The 20,177-nt window shown below is 51.2% G+C and overlaps 1 pseudogene; it reads left to right on the top strand.

Annotated features, from left to right (window-relative positions):
* The first annotated feature begins 13,710 nt into the window (after positions 1-13,710).
* LOC119326235 lies at positions 13,711-19,509 on the top strand (annotated as a pseudogene).
* The last annotated feature ends 668 nt before the right edge of the window (positions 19,510-20,177 follow it).

Raw genomic sequence — 20,177 nt, 5'->3', positions numbered from 1 at the left:
TGCATTGGAGTATTCGGGGAAGGAACCTGCCTTGCAATGTCGAAGACAATTTGTGCGCCGAATACATCGCTATTGAAGCCCGGTTCAGGGGCTACTGAGGGAGTCCTAGACTATGGGGTCCTCGGGGAGCCGGCCTATGTGACATGGGCCGGATTGATGGGCCGTGAAGATACAAGATAGAAGGTCTTCTCCCGTGTCCGTATGGGACTCTCCTTTCCGTGGACAGCAAGCTTGGCGTCCGGATGTGTAGTTTCCTTCCTCTATAAATCGACTTTGTACAACCCTAGTCCCCTCCGGTGCCTATATAAACCAGAGGGTTTAGTCCTTAGGGGCGATCACAATCATACAGGCTAGACATCTAGGGTTTAGCCATTACGATCTCAAGGTAGATCAACTCTTGTAACCCCTATACTCATCAAAGTCAATCAAGCAGGAAGTAGGGTATTACCTCCATTAAGAGGGCCCGAACCTGGGTAAACATCGTGTCCCTTACCTCCTTGTTACCTTCGATCCTTAGGCGCACAGTTCGGGACCCCCTACCCGAGATCTGCCAGTTTTGACACCGACAGTATCAAAAACTGATTGCAAGTGAGTGATATGTTCCTCCAATGTTCCACTGAAAACCAAGATATCATCCATGAAGATTAACACAAATTTTCTGTTAGAGCCTTTGAATATGTACTTCATGAAGCACTCAAATGTAGCAGGATTTGTGGACAATCCAAATGGCACCACTTTGAACTGATACTGGCCATTGTGGGTTTTAAAAGTTGTCTTAAACTCATCTGCTTCTGCCATCCTGATTTGATGGTAACCTGACCCGAGGTCCAACTTAACATTTAGCTCCTCCTAGTTCATCTAGTAGCTCATCAATGACAGGCAGTGGAAACTTGTTTTTGATTGTTACTTCATTCAATCTCATGTAGTCCACACAAAATCTCCAGGTGCCATCTTTTTTCTTGACCAGCAACACAGGAGATGCAAAAGGACTTCAACTTGGTGTGATGAGCTCTGCCTGTAGCATTTTAGCTACTTGTCATTCTATTTCATCCTTTTGTTGAGGTGAGTATCTGTAGGGTCTGCAGTTAACAGGAATTGCACCAGGTATGAGGTGTATCTCATGATCAAAATCCCTTTGTGGAGGCAGGGTTTTGGGATCACTGAAAGTAGCTTTGTTTGCTTGCAGTACTTGTTGAACTTCTTCAGGTATTTGAGACTGAGGGCTAACTACAATATGATGTAACATAGTTGTTGCCCAGATGTCATTCCCCTTTCCCATTTCCTCAATTGTTCCATGGAGACTTCCTTCACAGGTTCTGCCTTAGGAGGTAGAACTCCCTGCAACCTCATAGTTTGTTGCTGGTATTCAAACTGAATCCACTTCTCAGCCCAATGACACTGCATCACTCCCCACTGTTCCAGCCAGACCATACCTAATATAATATCATATCCTCCCGGAGGAAGCAGTTGCATGGCACTAGAAAATCTGTGCCCCTGAATCCACCACGTAAGTTTGGGAACAAATTTGGTACAGTCCACCAAACCTCCATTTGCCACTTTCACTTGCATGGGTTGTTGCATTTTTGTGCAGGTACTGAAACTCTGTCCAAAAGTGCTTGATCCAAAAAGGTGTGAGTACTACCAGAGTCAATGAGTATCAACACCACTTGATTCCCTATGAGAGCTCTCAGTTGTATGGTTTAGGGTGTGAGGCCCCAGACAAAGTTGTCTCAGAGATTGTAGCACATTCTTACTGATAATTGTCCACTAGTGCATCCAACACCACATCTGATATGATTTCATGAGGATCCTCTAGCTCTGCTGCTTTCAATTGGGTTGCAGGAGCCATTGGTGGTTTACATGCACGACCTGGCACATATTTCTCTCCACGCCCATAGCATAGTCCATTTGCACGTTGATATTCCTTCATTTGCTTGGCTTTCCATAATTCTCCAGGGACAAAGTGCTACTTGTTATCACTCCCGGGAACTGAATATTTTGGATATGTGGTTTTAAGAGCCTTCTGCTGCTGAACTAGCCCTTCTTGGACTGCAACATACATAGTAGCCAACTGGACTGTTGCTGGAAGTTGCATTTCCATAGCTGAATGCAACTCCTCTTTCAGTCCCATGACAAAGCGAGTGACTAGGAAAGTGTTGCTGGTGGTGGGCTCGTAGAGCCTCATATGATATACCAGTTGCTGAAACTGTTGCTTGTACTCCTCCACTATGCCCCCCTTGTTTAAGCAACATCAACTCTTTCATCCTTTCCCTCTGAATATTGACATCAAATTCCTGTAGAATAGCCACACAAAACTGCTCCCAACTGTGGAATGCACTCTGCTACTTGAATGCTTGATACCAATGTGCTACATTGTCAGTTAAATATAGAGACACGGATGTAACTCTAAAATTGTTCGGAATGTGGTACAGACGAAAAAAAATGCTTCACACTTGTCGAGCCAAATGCGGACATCCGTGCCATCAAACCTTGGGAAATCCATCTTTGACATCCAGTGCCTTCTGTCTGACTGATCCTCTATCCCATGAATTGCAGTGAGATCTATTGCTCGTGGGGGGTTTTGTACCTGGGCAAAACGCAGAGACGCGCGAGGTGGAAAACCCGGCATGGCGCCCAGTATGCTGTTCGACACCTCCGATGCGGTAGGGGGTGAACTCTCTCCAGTTCCTTGATGCATCAGTTGTTTCCCCAATTGCGTGGCATGCGCCTGCTGAACTTTCCCCAAGGTGTCACACGAGTGATTCACCTTCATTTGAATCTGGTCGATGCGGGCGGACTGCTCGGTGAGCTTGGCGTCGAGAGCCTCGAGCTGTGCGCTGATGATGTCGACGACCATGAGTTTGCTCTGCGCCGCGCGCAACTCGGCGAACTCCTGCAACATCCGCTCCTGCAGCGGCTCCATCTCGTCCGCGAGGAAGCACGTCTGTGGGTTCGGCTTGAATGTCGTCGTGGTTGCGATTCGTTCTCGAATCAACCCACCTCAGGTCAGGAATTATGCAGATCAACCCGAGGGGATCCCCGACCGTCGCCTCGGATTTGCTGGGCATGATTCGGGAAAAAAATGAGCGCGAGAGGAGCGGTGGCTCTGATACCAAATTGTCACACCCTAGGGGCGGCCAGGTCTCGCCGGCGATCGAATCAGAGCTGGAGAAGAGGATCTAGGTCGGGAAGGGGTTGGAAGGTAGAACAAGGTAGCAGAGAGGATAAGAACGACGAGAGGTTGAGAGTTTGTATTTCATTTCACCGATATCCTGTTACAGTAGCTGACCGTTGCTTGTATATGCACGACTCATTACACGATTGGGCCGGCCCAAGGCCCTACTACCCACGCAATACTTGTAGCCCAACTTGTGATTTGAATCACCCGCTTGCTTCTTATGCTTTCTTCTTGGCGCTGCCCTTCCTTGCCTTCTGTCTCCTGACTGCTGTCAGTGCGCTAGTGCTGACAGAACTACATTTGAGTCCATGTCAAAGAAAAAAATAAACGGACTGCAAGGAAAACCAAAGGAGGCAAGAGCACTAGAGACCCAGAAACTTGCAATGAATGTGATGGTTTAGTCCATAAACTTACAAAAGGTGATCAAGTCATCCCTAAACTTGCAATGTAGGTGAAGATTTAGTCCACGACCAATCACAAATGGACAAATGGCGCCACGCTGGACGCGTCGTCACACAGCTGCTCCCTTCGGCATATTTACGAAAACACCCTTGACCTTTCTGGAAATCACGCGCGCTGTACAATCCAGCTTATGTTTGGGCGCGGGCGGTAAAACCCCCTTTGTCCTCCTAATCTCCTCCGCTTGCTTTGTTTTTTTCCTAACACCCATCTGTGCGCTACCACCATTGGCATAACATCCTAGGGTTGCGAACCAACCTGTGGTTGGATGGTTAGAGGGACTGTGGTATCCCCAGCCCACCAGGGTTCAAGTCCTGGTGCTCGCATTTATTCCTGGATTTATTTCAGGATTTCCGGCGATGCGCATTCAGTGGGAGGAGACGTTTCCGTCGATGACGAGGTGACTACGGTGGCTTAGTAAATTTCAAGATGATATGCCGGCTCAGTCTTTCGGAGGTGCTCATAGGAGTAGGGTGTGCATGTGTGCGTTCATAGAGATGAGTGTATGCGTGTGTATATGAGCGCTTGCGTCTGTACTGTGTTTAAAAAAAACATCCTAGGGCTGCACCGTTTTTTGTCTCCCACACCTCCAAAACAAATCTAAACAACTGTGCAGTGGTCGGCCACGGGCCAACTGTGCAGTCTGGCCATCCTTTCCTTTCTCCGTAGGCACATACCTGTATTTGTATGTAGCGCCCATCTGAATGGGATCGACCACCGGCCAATTCACGACGGTCGTCGCCTGGCCCTGCTGCACGTAACTGATGTTCTCCGGCGCAGGAGTAGTAGCGCGGGGAGCGCGGCTGGAGCAGACATATGGACGTACGCGGTGGTCGCTTAGGCGGATCGTAGAATCGGCAGCGAGGACAAAGAGCATCTGACGGAGACTGTGCTTCTGTACGAGTCGGCGGATCATGAGGGGGATGGCTGGATGGTCTCCAACTCTCCTCGGCCTCGTCTTGCACCTTGAAGTCAAGATCATGCAGCTGGGGGTGAAACAACGGGAACACGAGGGTGTCCAATACCCGCATGTTGGTGATCTCAAAGATGGCCAGCGGGCGGCCGGAGAGCAATAGCGCGAGAGGCGGTTCTCGGCCGTGGGGAGTATGAATCGGCATGGGCATGGCTTGACATGTCTAACTTGACATCGGCTAGCATAAATTGACACATTGGATTTGTTTTTCCCGGAGTACGTATGACGGCATGCCATGCACACACGTACTTGTGCTCCGTAGCTCTCCTTCGCCGTGCACACCATCGCAAGGACAACATACACATCGACGACCACGCCGAGCATAGTGATGTGGCCGGCACAACATTTGGCACCGGCCTTGCGTCGACCCTGGAGGTGACACGATCAGACCCGCGCAAGGACGGCGTATGCATCCATGACCGTGTCGTGCACAACAGCGTGGACAATGTAGCAGGGGGCACATATGTAACTACCGGTTACATGTTCATCACTAGATATGCAACTAACTATACACGACGCACTTCACGCGCAACTGCTAGTGCGGCAATATCTGTGTAACTTTTTTTTAGCATCAATATGTGTGTAACTAGAGGGTTTCTTTTGTATTTTCTACTTTCTTTTGCCACGTGTTCTGACTTGAATTTATATTTTTCTACTTTTCCCGTTGCAAATGAATAAAATACGAAAAATTTAAAAACAAAAAAAATCATAAACTAAAATAAAAAGGCATCTTTTTAAAAGACACGCACGTGCAAAACAATTCACATATGTTTTTTTTTGCAAACTATTCACGTTTGCTGGTCGAGCCAATTGATTAGGCTTGTGGCCGGCCTCACGTAGCTACGGTAATGCAGCCCAAACAACAAGTGTTAGGAAAAAAACAAAGTAAGAGGAGAAGATTATCGTGCGCATCTAAACATACACTGGATTATACCGCACGTGTGATTTCCACAAAGGTCGAGGGTTTTTCAGCAAAAATGTTGGGGCGAGTGGCTTTGCCACGACGCGGCCAGCGAGGCACCATTTGTTCACTTGTGATTAACTCTGGACTAAGTCATCCCGTGCAATGCAAGTTTAAGAATGATTTGATCAACTTTTACAAATTTATGGACTAAACCATCACATTCATTGCAAGTTTGTGGGTCTTTAGTGCTCTTGTGCAAAACTAAAGGGAAACTCTTAGTCTGCAGGGAAACCATCGTCAGACCGCTCGCGATACGTTGATCTTATTTTCATCTCACGGCTGAGATCCCGTCTCCAATAATCTCTCGTCATCTGTCTTTATTACCCCGAATTAATTGCCCCCCACCAACCGCCCTCTTTTCCCATCTCTGCCGTCCCCATCTGACCTTGTCGGTACCCATGGCGCACGTCTCCGTACGCCTGTATTCTGCCCCGCCCCTCAACGGCCTCCGACCAAACTCGCCGGTGTGTCGTCCCGTCTGCCGGTATCGCACAACATTGACCGTGGCCCCGCCCACCGACGAGCTTGCAACCTCCCACGCCGTCGCGCTTATCTCCACCAGGATCGGACACCACTACTCTGGAATCCAGTCCACCTCGTCAGGGTAGCATCTTGATTCGGAAAAGAATCAAGTACGAATGGAGTATGGCAGGATTCACCCACCCCATACACATCAGAACTAGGGTTTGAGTCTTGTCCTCTTTGTAATTCTTAATCTTGCATTGCTAGTTGATTCCTAACACAACTATTTTCTGATTTTTGTTTGATACATCTCGGTGCCAAAAGCTTGTTTATGCCATGTTTGTGGGTGTGAATTTGTATCGTCCAGTATGTTTCGGATCACTAAGTCATCCACAATTGTTTTATGAATTAGGTAGGTGGATCACACAAATACGCCTCCTTGGTTGGCAGCAATATTAGAATTAGTGCCATTCTTCTTCAATTTTTAATGCTTCCAAGCAAGAATACATCTGTACCCATTGCATTTTTTTTCAAGCTTCTTTGGGCAAGAAAATTATCTCGATTGGTCAAATTTGTATGCAGACGACACAAAGCATGCATCCTCGTATTGGCAGCAATCTTAGTTGTTTCTGAACTCCAGTTTTCATGCTTCCTCATAATTAGAATGTCAAATTTGCCATTGTTGCTTCTGCTAGTAAGGATGTCAAATTTGCCATTGTTGCTTCTGCTAGTAAATTTTATTGTACAATCATTTGCTTAAATTCTATGCTTGTATCCAACTTTATTATTGTTTCTAAATTCCAGTTTTCATGCTTCGGTTACACATCTTTTCCGTAGTAAATCACTGCCATACCTTTGCTTCTACTCTTTTTTTCTGGGTATACCTTTGCTTCTACTGTTCCAACAAACCAGTTACAGAATCTTGTTTTTGCTTCAAGCCATTTGCTGTAATTTGGTTGCTGTTTTGGTGAGCTTACGCATGCAACTGTTTTTTTGCTGGTGTAGACAGTGCAGTGCTTGTTATGCTCGGTGGAGGCTATGTTTGGCGTTACACGGCATTCTGGACATCATTTGGCGTACAAGAGAGGACGACGTTAGCCAAACAGAAGCTGAGAGACATGTTGTTACTTGAACGGGTTTAGGCACACTATGAATTGCAATCTCAATTTCCTGGGAAACATATGTAATCAATAGAAAAATAGGATTTTTATGTTCGCCCGAAACAAATTATGTTCTGCTTCAATCCAGTGGATGGGAACAAAATTTGCTTCATCGTAAACAAAATGTACGGAACAATTGATGCCACTCTTTGTTAGATGGAAGCAACTCTCAGTTCGGTGGAAGCAATTTTTCTGGGATAGAGACACCATCTTTTCTGTTTAAATTTGTATTGAACGATGTAACTTTGTTGGATGAGCAACAAACTCAGAGAGGCTTTCTCCCGTTCAAAAAATAATAATTGTACCATAACAATGGATGACCCTTTTTGTTAGATGGAAGCAGATCTGTCACAAACTCATCTCCACTGGATTCGATCGAGAGGGGAAAAGGGGATGAGTTGAGACTTGGGAGAGAGGGTTTCTTCCAAGGGAGGAGGAGGATACAGGGTAGGTGAGATGGTTCAGAGTCTGTTTCTACACACACCCACACACACTGGCACCAGTTGGCTATAAAGCCGTGCCACACTTGGCCAAACGCCTTACAGGTGGGTCCGTGCCAGCAGGCAGCGGGCCCCACTGAATCACACGTCCACCGCAGCAGCTCCTGGTGCTGCCGGTGTGACATTCCCCTCTCCTTCAGAGCGAGCGCCATCTTCAGAAATGCCTTGCTGTTCTTCCTCGTTTGCTGTTGGCTCCTCCCAGGCCGGTGCGTGAGGAAACCGCTGACGAAGAGTGCCGTAGTCCTCCCAAGTGATCGCCTCCACGTCGTTGCGCCAAAGCACCTTGACTTGCACCAGAGCGCTGGCACCGCGCTTGACCATGCGACGCTCCAGGATCTCCACTGGTTCATCGTTGCGGCCGGCAAGGTCGGGAGGACTTGGTAGCTCGGAGAAGACCGGAGTGTAGTTGGGGGTGAATGGCTTGAGCTGAGAGACGTGGAAGATAGGGTGAATTTTGCTTTCCGCCGGCAGCTCCAGTTTGTACGCCAGCTTGCCGATCTTGCCGAGCACCGAAAATGGCCCAAAGTACTTGTAAGCCAGCTTGGCGCAGGGTCTGTTCGCCACTGACGACTGCGCGTATGGCTGGAGCTTGAGAAGCACGGTGTCGCCCACCTCGAAGGAGCGTTCGGAGCGATGCCGGTCGGCCTGCTTCTTGAAGCGTTGTTGGGCGCGAAGAATCTGGTCCCTGAGACGCGCCGTGTGCAGACCCCAATCCCAGGGCTCACCGTCGATCATGGGCACCGTCTTGTCGTCCCAAAGTGTCATGGCTCCCAGGTTCGGCTCCACGCCATACAATGCTTTGAAGGGGGTGCATTGTATCGACGAGTGGAACAAAGAATTGTACCAGAACTCCGCTGTCGGAAGCCATCGGCGCCATTGCCGGGGAGCGTCATGCACGGCGCAGCGCAGGTACATCTCCATGCACTGGTTGACGCGTTCGCTCTGGCCGTCCGTTTGGGGGTGGTAGGCGGTGGAGAAGAGTAACTTGGTGCCTGCGCTGGTGAAGAGCTCGCGCCAGAGATCGCTGGTGAAGACGTGATCGCGGTCGGAGACGATGGAGCTAGGAATGCCGTGCAGCTTGACAATCTGGTCCCAAAAAACCTTGGCCACCTGCGGAGCCTTGAACGGATGACGAAGAGGGATGAAGTGTGCTGATTTGGTCAGCCTGTCCACCACCACCATGATGGAATCGAAGCCTTCCAAAGATGGTAATCCCTCGACGAAATCCATGGTGAGGTCGCGCCAGGGGGCCGTTGGCACGGGCAGAGGCGCCAGCGCGCCAGCCGGCCTGGTCTGCTCGTGTTTGGCGTGTTGACAAACAGGGCACTGCCGGACGTAGTCAGAGACATCGGCCTTCAGGCCGTCCCAGATGAAGAGCTTCTTGATGCGCTGGTAGGTAGCCGTGGCGCCGGAGTGGCCACCGAGTGCGTTGTCGTGCAACGCACTGATGATCTTGGTGCGCAGTGACGTGTTCTTGCCTATCCACAAGCGCTCCTGCTTGCGTATGAGCCCTTTGTAGAGTTCATAGCCGTCGTCGTCGGGGCTGTGGATCGCGAGGCGTGCCAGGCGATCCTGCGCATCGGCGTCCGTGGCGTACGAATTTGCCACCTCCTGCACCCACGCGGGCTAGCAGATGGAGAGCGCGTCGAGGCTGAGTGCCGCGCCCACGCGAGAGAGAGCATCCGCGGCTCCATTTTCGCTGCCGCGCCTGTAGCGAAACTGGAATTGCAGTCCCACTAGCTTGGCCATGGCCTTGCGCTGTAAATCGGTGACGATTTGCTGGTCTTGCAAGTTGCAGAGGCTCTTGTGATCCGTGATGATGGTGAAGGGGCCCCTCTGCAGGTACGTGCGCCATTTCTCGACGGCCATCATGACGGCGATGAACTCCTTCTCGTACGCCGACAACTTCTGGTTGCGCACCCCCAGGGCTTTGCTGAGGAACGCCATGGGGTGCCCCTCCTGTGCCAGCACCGCGCCCACGCCCGTGTCGCAAGCGTCCGTTTCGATCACAAACGGACATGCGAAATCTGGGAGCGCGAGCACCGGCACGGTCACCATGGCACGCTTGAGAAGATCGAATGCAACCTGAGCCTTTTCTGTCCACTCAAAGCCCTTCTTGGTCAGCAGACTTGTCAGTGGCTTGGCAATGATGCCGTAGTGCGCAATGAACTTGCGGTAGTAGCCGGTGAGGCCGAGGAAGCCGCGGAGCTCGGTGGCAGTTGCAGGAACCAGCCATGCCACCATTGCTTGTGTCTTCTCTGGGTCCGTGGCTACTCCCTCCTTGGAGATGAGGTGGCCGAGGTAGGAGATGCTATCTTGAGTGAATGAGCATTTGGATTCCTTCGCGAACAGTTGGTGCTCTCGAAGCAGAGCGAGAACGAGGCGAAGATGTTCCAGGTGCTCTTCCAGAGTTTCACTGAAGATCAAAATGTCATCCAGGAATATAATAACGAATTTACGCACGCACTTGGCGAAGATTGCATTCATAAGGCACTGGAACGTTGTCGGCGCGTTCGTCAATCCGAACGGCATGACCTTGAAGTGAAAATGGCCATGGTGAGTCTTGAATGCCGTCTTCTCTTCGTCGCCCGCGCGCATGCGAATCTGGTGGTAACCAGCGCGGAGATCCAGCTTGGAGAAGAAAGCCGCCCCAGCCAGCTCGTCGAGTAGCTCGTCGATGATGGGCAGGGGAAATTTGTTCTTGACCGTGGCGTCGTTGAGCCGGCGATAGTCGACGCAAAAGCGCCAGGTGCCATCCTTCTTCTTGACGAGCAGCACGGGCGCGGCGAACGGGCTCATGCTGTGCTCGATGACGCCCGACTGGAGCATCTCCTGCACTTGGCGTTCGATCTCGTCCTTCTGGAGTGGCGAGTAGCGATACGGGCACGAGTTCGCTGGGCGCGCGTCGTCGACGAGGGTGATCGTGTGATCATATCGACGGTGGGGAGGCAGGCCCTTGGGTTCAGCGAACACGTCGGTGAAATCCGTCAGAACATCCTGCACACTTGGGGGGATTTTGTTTGAAGACGGCTCGGTTGCACGAGGCAGGTCCAGCACTGCCATGTACCAAATGTCGTTGCCGGCGTGCCATTTGCGCAACTGTTCGGACTCGATCTCCTCCACCTGCTCGTGCTGCTTCGGTCGAACGCCTTGCAGGGTGATCATGGCGCCGTGGTACTCAAAGGAGAGCGTCTTGTCAAGCCAGTGGCAACTCATGGGGCTGAACTGCTCCAGCCAATCCATGCCGAGCACTCCATCGTATGCACCCAGCTCCAGTTGACGCATGTCGGTGGTGAAGGTGTGGCCCTGAATCCTCCAGTTCAGCCCTTGCACCATGCTGTTGCAGGTCATGCGCTCGCCATTAGCCACTCGAACTTCCACCGCGGGTACCGGAACCGTGGTGGCGTGCACGCGGTCGGCGAACGCCTTGGACACGAAGCTGTGCGTGCTCCCGGAGTCCACCAAAAGCAGCATGACCTGGTTGCCCACGAGTGCGCGCAGGCGGATAGTGCGCGGCGACACCGTGCCGGCGACCGCATGGGTGGAGAGCACGCAGCATTCCGGCTCCTGTTCTTGATCCGGAGGTGCGTCGAGCAGGTCGAGAGCGTGCACGGCGTCGTCGCTCAGCACCTCCCCATATTCGCCGACCTGAATCGTAAGCAGCTGGGTGGCCTGCTTGCAGCGATGCTCGCGGGAGTAGCGGTCACCGCATTTGAAGCAGAGTCCATTGGCGCGGCGATGTTCCCGCAGTTGCCGCTCGCATGCTAGGTCGTCGTTGGGAGCGGCTACGCCGCCTGGTCGGGGCGCTCCCACGGCTCGAGGAAGAGGTTGCAGTGGCGGTGGTGGTGGTCGCCCGGCCGGAATGATCCACGGCCGAGCACGTTGCGTGCCAGCCTCCTCTTCGATGATCCGGGCCAGCACAGCCGCGCGGGTGATGCTCGATGGTTCCTGAAGATGAACCGCAGCCTGCAGATCGTCGCGCAATCCCAGCAGAAATTGTGTGATGAACAGCTTGGGGTTGAGCGACGCGTCGAGGGCGAGCAGATGATACATGTGGGTCTCGAACGTTGTTCTGTACTCCGCCACTGTTCCGGTCTGACGAAGCTGTAGCAGTTTATGCATCTCTGTCTCGAATTCGTCCGGAGCAAATTCGGTGATAATCGTTGCGGTGAACTCCTCCCACGATGGCGACCCGTGCGTCTGTCGGTACGCCTGGTACCAGCGCGCGGCGTGGCCGTCGATGTAGAGCGACGCCGTGGTGACCCAGCTGTGCGGAGGAATGCGATAGAGGTCGAAGTAGGTGATGCAGCGGTTGATCCAGAGGCTGGGCGCGTCACCGTCGAAGTGTGGAAAGTCTGCTTCGGCGGCTTGACCGTGTACTCCTCGCGGTGCCCGGTGTCGCGGCCCGCCATGAACGCGTTCGTCTGCCCCACGCCTGCGCACGGCAGCGTGTGTCGCGTGGGAAGCAGCGGAGGGCCGTTGTTGGCGAGGCGGACGGCGAGGCCTGGAGGGCGCGATCCGCGGACGTGCTCCAGCGACGTCACCGCAGAGGCTTGGGTGTCGCCGTCTTGGTGGTCGGTGGTGATCGGTCGGTGGCGCTCTGCGGTGGGGGAGGGCGGAGGCTCGCGCTGCTGCTGCCGAACCTCATCGACGTCTGCTTGTGTGAGATCCAGCTGCTTGCGGATGTTCGCCAGATCCGCGGAGACCTGCGTGTTGAACGCGATCTGGGCTTCGCGCTGCTTGTCGCTCGCCAGCGTGGTTTCGTCAAAGCGCTGCAAGAGCGCCTGCATCATGGATTTGAGCTCTCCGGTGGATTCCGACATGGCTGTGATGATGTGACGCGTCTGAGCAGGTGGTTTGCTGGGCGGCGCAGTCGCCCTCGCTCCAAATCCGGCCAACCCCGCTGGGGATTTTGCGCGGAGCTCGCCGGGGCAAGACCGCACCCGCAGCGGTGGGTGTTACGGCAGATCGAGAAGATGAGAGGGCCACGAAAAAAATTGGGTGGGCAGCAACCTAGCTCTGATTACCAACTGTCACAAACTCATCTCCACTGGATTCGATCGAGAGGGGAAAAGGGGATGAGTTGAGACTTGGGAGAGAAGGTTTCTTCCAAGGGAGGAGGAGGATACAGGGTAGGTGAGATGGTTCAGAGTCTGTTTCTACACACACCCACACACACTGGCACCAGCTGGCTATAAAGCCGTGCCACACTTGGCCAAACGCCTTACAGGTGGGTCCGTGCCAGCAGGCAGCGGGCCCCACTGAATCACACGTCCACCGCAGCAGCTCCTGGTGCTGCCGGTGTGACAAGATCTCAGTTCGGTGGAAGCAATATTTCTTTTCCACAGAAACACAATTGTTATATGCTGCAAACAAATTTTCTTTTTGACAGCAACACGATTCTAATATAGTTTTAAGGAAAAAAATTGATAGGAACACGATTATAATACGCTGGAAGCACAACTTTCTTTTGACAGAAACACAATTGTAATATGTCTGAAGCACGAGGAGAAAGAACGGTCTGAAAGAGAGATCGGGATTAATTATGACGAAGGAGTGAATTAGGGAAGCAAACTGGAAAATTAGGAAGCATTCAATTAACAAAATAAATCAGCCGTGCCGTGCGGGAGCAGTTATAACGAAGAGTGAATTAAGGAAGCAAACCGGCACATTAGGAAGCATTCAATTAAGAAAATAGACCAGAAAATCTCACGCTCTCCTGGCCCAGATCAGACGTCCTCCCTGCACCGGATCGGACGGCTTGCCAGTAGTCTGATAGAAGCAAAGTATCTGTAGTCTGATGGGTAGTGGTGCCCAAAACTAAAACGAGTCCGGCAAGGTACCAAACGATGAACCGAGTGGAACCGTGTAACCGGTTACTACCCGTAAACGGCAAACTGGCAAGCAACAAACACAAAACAGAAGAGCACGTCTGCGCCGCAAAGCAACGCCAATCCGAACTCACCCACAGCCCGCCCCGCCAGGCAGATCCCGGACGGAGATCACGCCCCGTCCGATCCGCCCGCGACCTTTCCCCCCATTCCCTCCGCCCTGCCCGTCGGCGGCTGTCTGTGCCGCCGCCCGCCGCCCGCCGCGGCGTCGCTTCCCGAGTCCAGCAACCTCCCGATTCGGCCGCGCGCTTGCAATTCCCCACTGTCGTCTCCCGAATAGCCAAATCATCGCGCCCCCGACGGCCGCGGGGATGAACCGGATCCCGTCCGTCTCGCTGCGGGGCGGCGCGGCGGCGCCCGACCCCGCGGCGCTGGCGCGGTGGGCGCGGGCCTTCTGCATCATCCGCTTCGACCTGGAGCGCGGGCAGCTGGTGGAGGCCTGCTTCCCGCCGGACGCGCTCGCCCACGGCGGCCTCGACCGCCTCGTCGCCTTCTCCTCCTTCCCGGACTCCATGTCCCACCACCTCCCGCGCCACCGCTCCTCCGTCCACGACTCGCTCTTCTCCTTCCGTCTCCCGGACCCCTCCCCTTCCGCCGCGGGCTCCCGCCGCGGCTTCCTCTACGGCTTCGTCTTCAACCGCCAGCGCCAGGACGAGCGCCTCCCCCGCGGCGGCGAGCAGAAGTCCGTTGTCATACTTTCACACGCGCCCTACTCTTCCCTCTTCCGCCTGCTGCTGCAGATCCTTGGCCCCCTCTGCTTCGACATAGGCTGCGTTGACAATGGTGGCGTCGCACGTTGCCGCCTGGCCGGCGCCATCACCAGGGTGCCCCATGGAGCTCCCCATTGGCAGCGCCGCTCTGCGGGTGCACCTTCCGCCCGCGGCCGACGACCCTGGGCCGCCGCCTGCGCTGTTGCCGGCGAACCCCTCGGTGCCGTATGGGCTCTTCCACGATGCTGATCTATTTGCTGCGTTTCGTGGCTTGCTCCTCCACCTGTGGACTCTTTGGGAACTCATGGTTGTTGGTGAACCCATACTGGTTGTGGCGCCATCACCACCTCAGTGCTCCGAGGCTGTGGCTGGGCTTGTTGACCTTGTTGCTCCAATCTTGTATAGTGTGGACTTCAGGCCGTACTTTACTATTCATGATCCGGACTTCGCTCGCCTTAATGCACTTGCAGAAGGTGAGGTGTTCCCACCGATGGTGCTCGGCGTGACGAACTTGTTTTTCCTGAGGAGCCTTAAGAGTGTTCCAAATGTGGTGTCCGTGGGAAGCCCGAATCCAAATTCTACTAGGGTGCTCCCAGCAGGTGGGCAATCACCAGCATCAGCAAATGGATCCAATGGGACACCTGTGAGGCTCAAACTCGACAAGCTTGCAATCAATAAGTTTTCACCCACTGGTCTATTGAATTCAATCAAGTTGAGGAGAGAAGGCCCTCTTTCCCTCATGACAGAGCATAAAGAGGCGCTATGGAGCACATATGTGCCAACTACAAAGCCCGACACCTCTGTTCTAAATAGACTCATTGATGCCGGTGTGTCGCCTAGAATTGAGGAGTCCATGTCAGTCGTCAACAATGAGATATTGAGGCGGCATTTCTTGGAGCTAACGACCAACTTCCTTGCGCCTTTTGGGCCATATCTGAGAACTACAACACCACTGGAAGGGAGTTCTCCATTCGTTGATCCACCATTACTTCCACCATTTCACGCAGATGAGTTTGTCAATGGTTTGGCTTCTAGAGGTCCAGGGAAATTTTTGTCGAAAAGGATGAAGTCCAATTGGTTGGATTTATATAGGTAAGCCAGAACCACATCTGTTTGGCAAAACATTTTATGAATTTTTAGTTTGAATTACTTCGCAAAACAGGGATTCACAAACTAACATTTTCATTTTTGTTTCACCACTGATCTTTATCAGAAAATTCTTGGAAGGCCCTAACTTCATGCCTTGGTTCCGACAAAGACGTTCTGCTGCAGAGCAAGATCAGCTAAGGTTATGGAGGCATGCTCGCATGAATGTTGATATCGAGAAGTTAATGTCAAAGATGTCAGAGTTGGAGAGGATTGATTCTTTTAATGTTATTGAGTGGTATCTTCTCAAAGAGATGGAGGTAATATTTGTTCTGTGCTTTCTTAAGTTAACTGTCACTTGCAAAAATAGATAGATCATTAATAGTTATGGAGATTTAAGTAAGAAATCCTTAATAGTAGTCGTTTTCAGTTAGGACAAACTACGAAGATAAGCTCATGAACAACTCACATTATCGATAATTCAGTATATGTGCATAACTAAGACTGATCGATCTAAATCATAAGCTTTTTCTTTTGACAAGGACTGCCTACACCTGCTATAGGCTTTAGGCCAGCACGAACCAAGCAGGATGAATGCCTTAGTTCGAGGGGCACATAAAGGAAGTTAAGGGAAATAGGATAGCCATTTTGGAGATGGCACTTTAGGAAGTTATGATAAGATCTTTAAAGTAGTTCTAAGTTGCAAGAAGAGGTCTATCCATATAGGACACTAGCAGCCTGCCAGGTCACCACGATAGAGATCGAAAAGAGAGTTTGAGTTTGTTTAGTTAAGGAAGATTTTGAGTTGGTTAGTCAATGCATGGGTCTCCAATTAAGCTAATTCCAGTTTGGTTAGTCATGGTCTCATGGAGTCTAGTACTGGTCAAGGCTGTGCTATACAGGCAAGCTGATGTATCTTTTGATCGATCAAAACAAAGAATCAATAGTGTAAGCCTAAATAGCCTCAGAACCTCACTGCCACGGTAGGGATTAGGCCCTGCAGTGATAAATTAGGGTGAGTGCCCTACCCTCGATCTTCGTCCTCCGGACCCTTATCCTACCAAAATCCATATCAAAATAAGAATTACACTCGAGGTCCTATATGCTATTGGTGGATAGGATGCAACCTAACATGTATGTTATGCCTTGTACTTATGTCTACTTCCTTGGTTTGACTGAATTATCCTTTCCTCTTATGATACATTGAACTTTAGGAGCTAAACATTGGAAGTTCGGTAATGATATGTTATAATGATTATTTGAGTGATTCCATAGTTTACTTTTTTGTAGCATAGGGCTAAATGTCGTAATACTCAGCAGCTCTCCTAAAAAATGATTCAGATCACTGGGACTTGCCACATATACTAAAAGGAACACGACTGGTTTTCTTGCATTTAATCAGATGCACCCTTAATACTTTTTTTCTTGAATATACACCCTTAATACTTCATGCAATACATGCAATTTCCTGCAATAAAATCCAATGAGGCCCCTACTTTATAGCGCACACCAATCTGTACTCTATTATGAGTTTGCCATTTAATTAGCTTACAGGAATGTTGCACCAGAAAACACTAATCAGTCTATGGTGAACTACAGATTAACTAGGAAATGATCATTTTGAGTATGAACTATTCTGGCATATGAATACGGTTTTAGTTGAACGAACCACATGTTTTGTGTGACTGGTTTTGTTGATATTTTCTTCTGTTCCAAGAAATCAAACTGAGTGGCAATGGAATAGAGTTAAATGTTAAAGTCATGAAGTTTAGCGTAACATGACTGCACTGGGATTTCGTTCTGTCTTCACCTGCGAATAACTGCCTTCGGTAGTCGGTAGTAACGGCACTGGATTTTGATGTAATAAACAATAAAGCATTAGGCCAACTCCAAACGGCAACCCCAAACCGATGTCCGTTTTGTCCGGATTTTGTCCATTTGGGTCGGCAAAACGGACACGCACGTCCGCTAGCGGTCGTCCGGCCGTCGGTGCGCCCAACCGGCCGCCGCATCCCAAATATTGTCCGCTTTTGGACTTGCAAATTTGACCCAAATCTAACCCAAATAGACATTGCAAATAATTTAAAAACATTAGTATAATACATAAACGTCCACAAAGTCCAGTCCAGCACATTTTAACTAAACTTAAAATTAAAAGGACATTAAAAAAACTAGATAAGGGCCGTTGCCGCCACGGCCGTCGTCGTTCAGTTGCCGCCACCTTCGTCCTTGTCGCCCGTGAGGTCGATGTAGGGCGGTGGCGTCCATAGGTGGGCTGGTGGCCCCTGCCAGGCGGGAGGCGCCTGAGGAGGCGCCCACACAACCTCTAAGCCATGGTGGCGACGGTGACCATGTGTCTGCGCCCACCCACACGGGCGGCATGGACACATACTTCGTCGTGCACGGCACTGTCTCCCTCCACGAGCAGTACTAGCCGACCAAGGCCGGGTTCTATGCCGCGGGCTCCTCTGGCACCTCCTTCTGCATGTCCTCCATGGCCTCCTCCTTGACCACGGCGTTGAGCTCCGGGATGGCGATGTCGCTGGCCGCGGAGAGGGCCATCATATCATCTCTTCGAGGCCCTCCCATTGGGCCTCATCGTGGGTGCGGATGGAGTGAGCGCACCTGTGGTGGGCTCTGAGCACGACCGGCAAAGTAGGATTGCCACCGCAGGTCGTGCTCATCCTGGAACCACGTGTCCCAGAGCGGCGAATCGACGGCGTACCTGCGGTAGTTGACGAGGTCAACCGGTAGGCGGGCGTGACAGCGATAGATCTCCTCGCGGCGAGCGCGGTCGGCCGAGAGGTGCCAGTTGTTTGGGAGGTGCACGTCGCTCCATGGCAGCGGCGTGCCCGTCTCCCAATACCTCTGGCAGATATCGGCCTTCACGTATGGCCGCTGCCGAGGCGGGGCCACCAGTGGGGAGATGGCGAATGCCGGAGGAGGTGGAGGGGGGGTGGAGTGGTTGCGGTTGTGGCGGCCGAAGGGGGACCCGGCCTCGTTGTCGTGCTTCCCCCTGCCAGGGATCCACTTCCAGACCATTGCGGTCGGCGAGGAGGTGAAAGAGCGGCGCCCGGGGGGCTAGGGTTTGCTCGTGTCGGGGCTCAAGGAGGCTCGCGGCTCTGGAAGTGGAAGTCTGTGGACTGGCCGGGTGGATGTGTGGCTGGCAGGTGGGTCCGCCCACTTGTGTGCTGTAAATGTGGGCGGTGGGACGTAGGTGGGTGGTCGACAGGTGGGCCCGAGGCGGACGAGGAGCGGGCGCGTGGGCGCCCGTTCACCGTCTGTCTGGACGCAAACCGGGCACAAGTTTGCACCGGAAATGGGTCGAGCCGGACGCCAACGGACAAACTTTGCGGATGGGGTCGTGCGTTGGGCCGGCGCTTCTGTCTGTTTGGGCCAAAGCGGACATGGCCGGACAGAATGGGGTCTAGCGTTGGAGTTGGCCTTACAAGGCGTATAACTTTTTTCTGAATAATGATGTGACACTTCAATAATATCCTTCGGTAATTAAGGCTATTTGATACCAGTCTACCATTCTCTCCTGTATTTGATAGACTGGAGGAAGAATGCATGGACATGAACGGTTGAAGATTTCCACCTTATATTATTAGTTTTGACAGTCTAACCTCAAGAATTTTGATTTACTGTAACAGCCCCCATGATATAGTTCATTACAACAAGAGGGGCCTTGCCATTGTTTAGTGATATATATTTAATAGTTGCATGTTAAAATGTTTCAGCATATAGAGATCCAAAGAAAATATCTTGGACATAGCTTGTCAACATACCTATTCTGCCCTCAATAATTTGTTGAAAATATATCCTGATGTTTATTTTCCAATTTCTGCCGTCCAGAATTCTCGGACAGGTACTGCTGAATCAATAGCAGCATGCCAGAAACTGAAGGCAGACCTCCAAGCAGCATTCAGTGTCCTCCCAAAGGACATGCAGCAGCTGCTGGTTTCCAACCCTAAACGAGCCGTGCTTCTTCAAGCCAGCCAAGAAAAGGTCTCAGGACTTGGGGACGTTGTCTCCCAGACAAGTTTGTAGCAGTTCTTTTTCTTTGTAATATTAATATTGCGATTCTTTTATACACAGAGTAAAAAATTCACATGATTTTTTTATACATGGGTGCTGGCCTGCTGGGTCTGACTCACTTCTATCCACAAAGTCTAAAATTTACACGCCTTCTTTATTTATACATGGCTGCCGGATTTGACTCAAAATGTTCATATTTACCTTTGTGTCTCACTCAGTATGATTCCACTAAAACAAGTTCCATTGAAGAAATAGTAACATAACTAGATGATTTTTTGTCTTGGTTCCTTTTTCATCTGCCGAAATTATACAGCTTAAGAAATCATATTTTACATTATGTAACAGCCCTCAGCATCCTCCATTAAAAATAAATAGGCAAGGTTATTCAGATTGAGGATCTTAAGGAGTGGTGTTAATGGTTGGTCTTATAGCTGGATGCCCATCAAATTACTGGTAGCTTGTTATTTTGTTCTTCCAATATAGTGATGAATGCATACATCCTCAGCTGTGGGATCAAGTGCTGAGTGGCAAAAAAGATTTCCCTTTCATCCTTTAGTGAAGTTTTCTTGTCTCATTCATGTTGATGTATGAATGCTGACATGGTATTCTCAGCTAGAAAGCAATGATGCTAAGCTGCAGGTCCATCAGGATTAAGGGCATGTTTATTCGCCGACCACACGTTGCCAATGCCAGACCTTATTGGCAGCATGCTTTCTTCAATGGAAATAGATAAATTTTGAGAGCTGGTGTTACTGA

This window comes from Triticum dicoccoides, chromosome 6B, assembly GCF_002162155.2.
Source record: "Triticum dicoccoides isolate Atlit2015 ecotype Zavitan chromosome 6B, WEW_v2.0, whole genome shotgun sequence".
Lineage (NCBI taxonomy): Eukaryota > Viridiplantae > Streptophyta > Magnoliopsida > Poales > Poaceae > Triticum > Triticum dicoccoides.
Note: the sequence above shows the minus strand (reverse complement) of the source record. Positions and strands in the feature narration are given on the sequence as shown.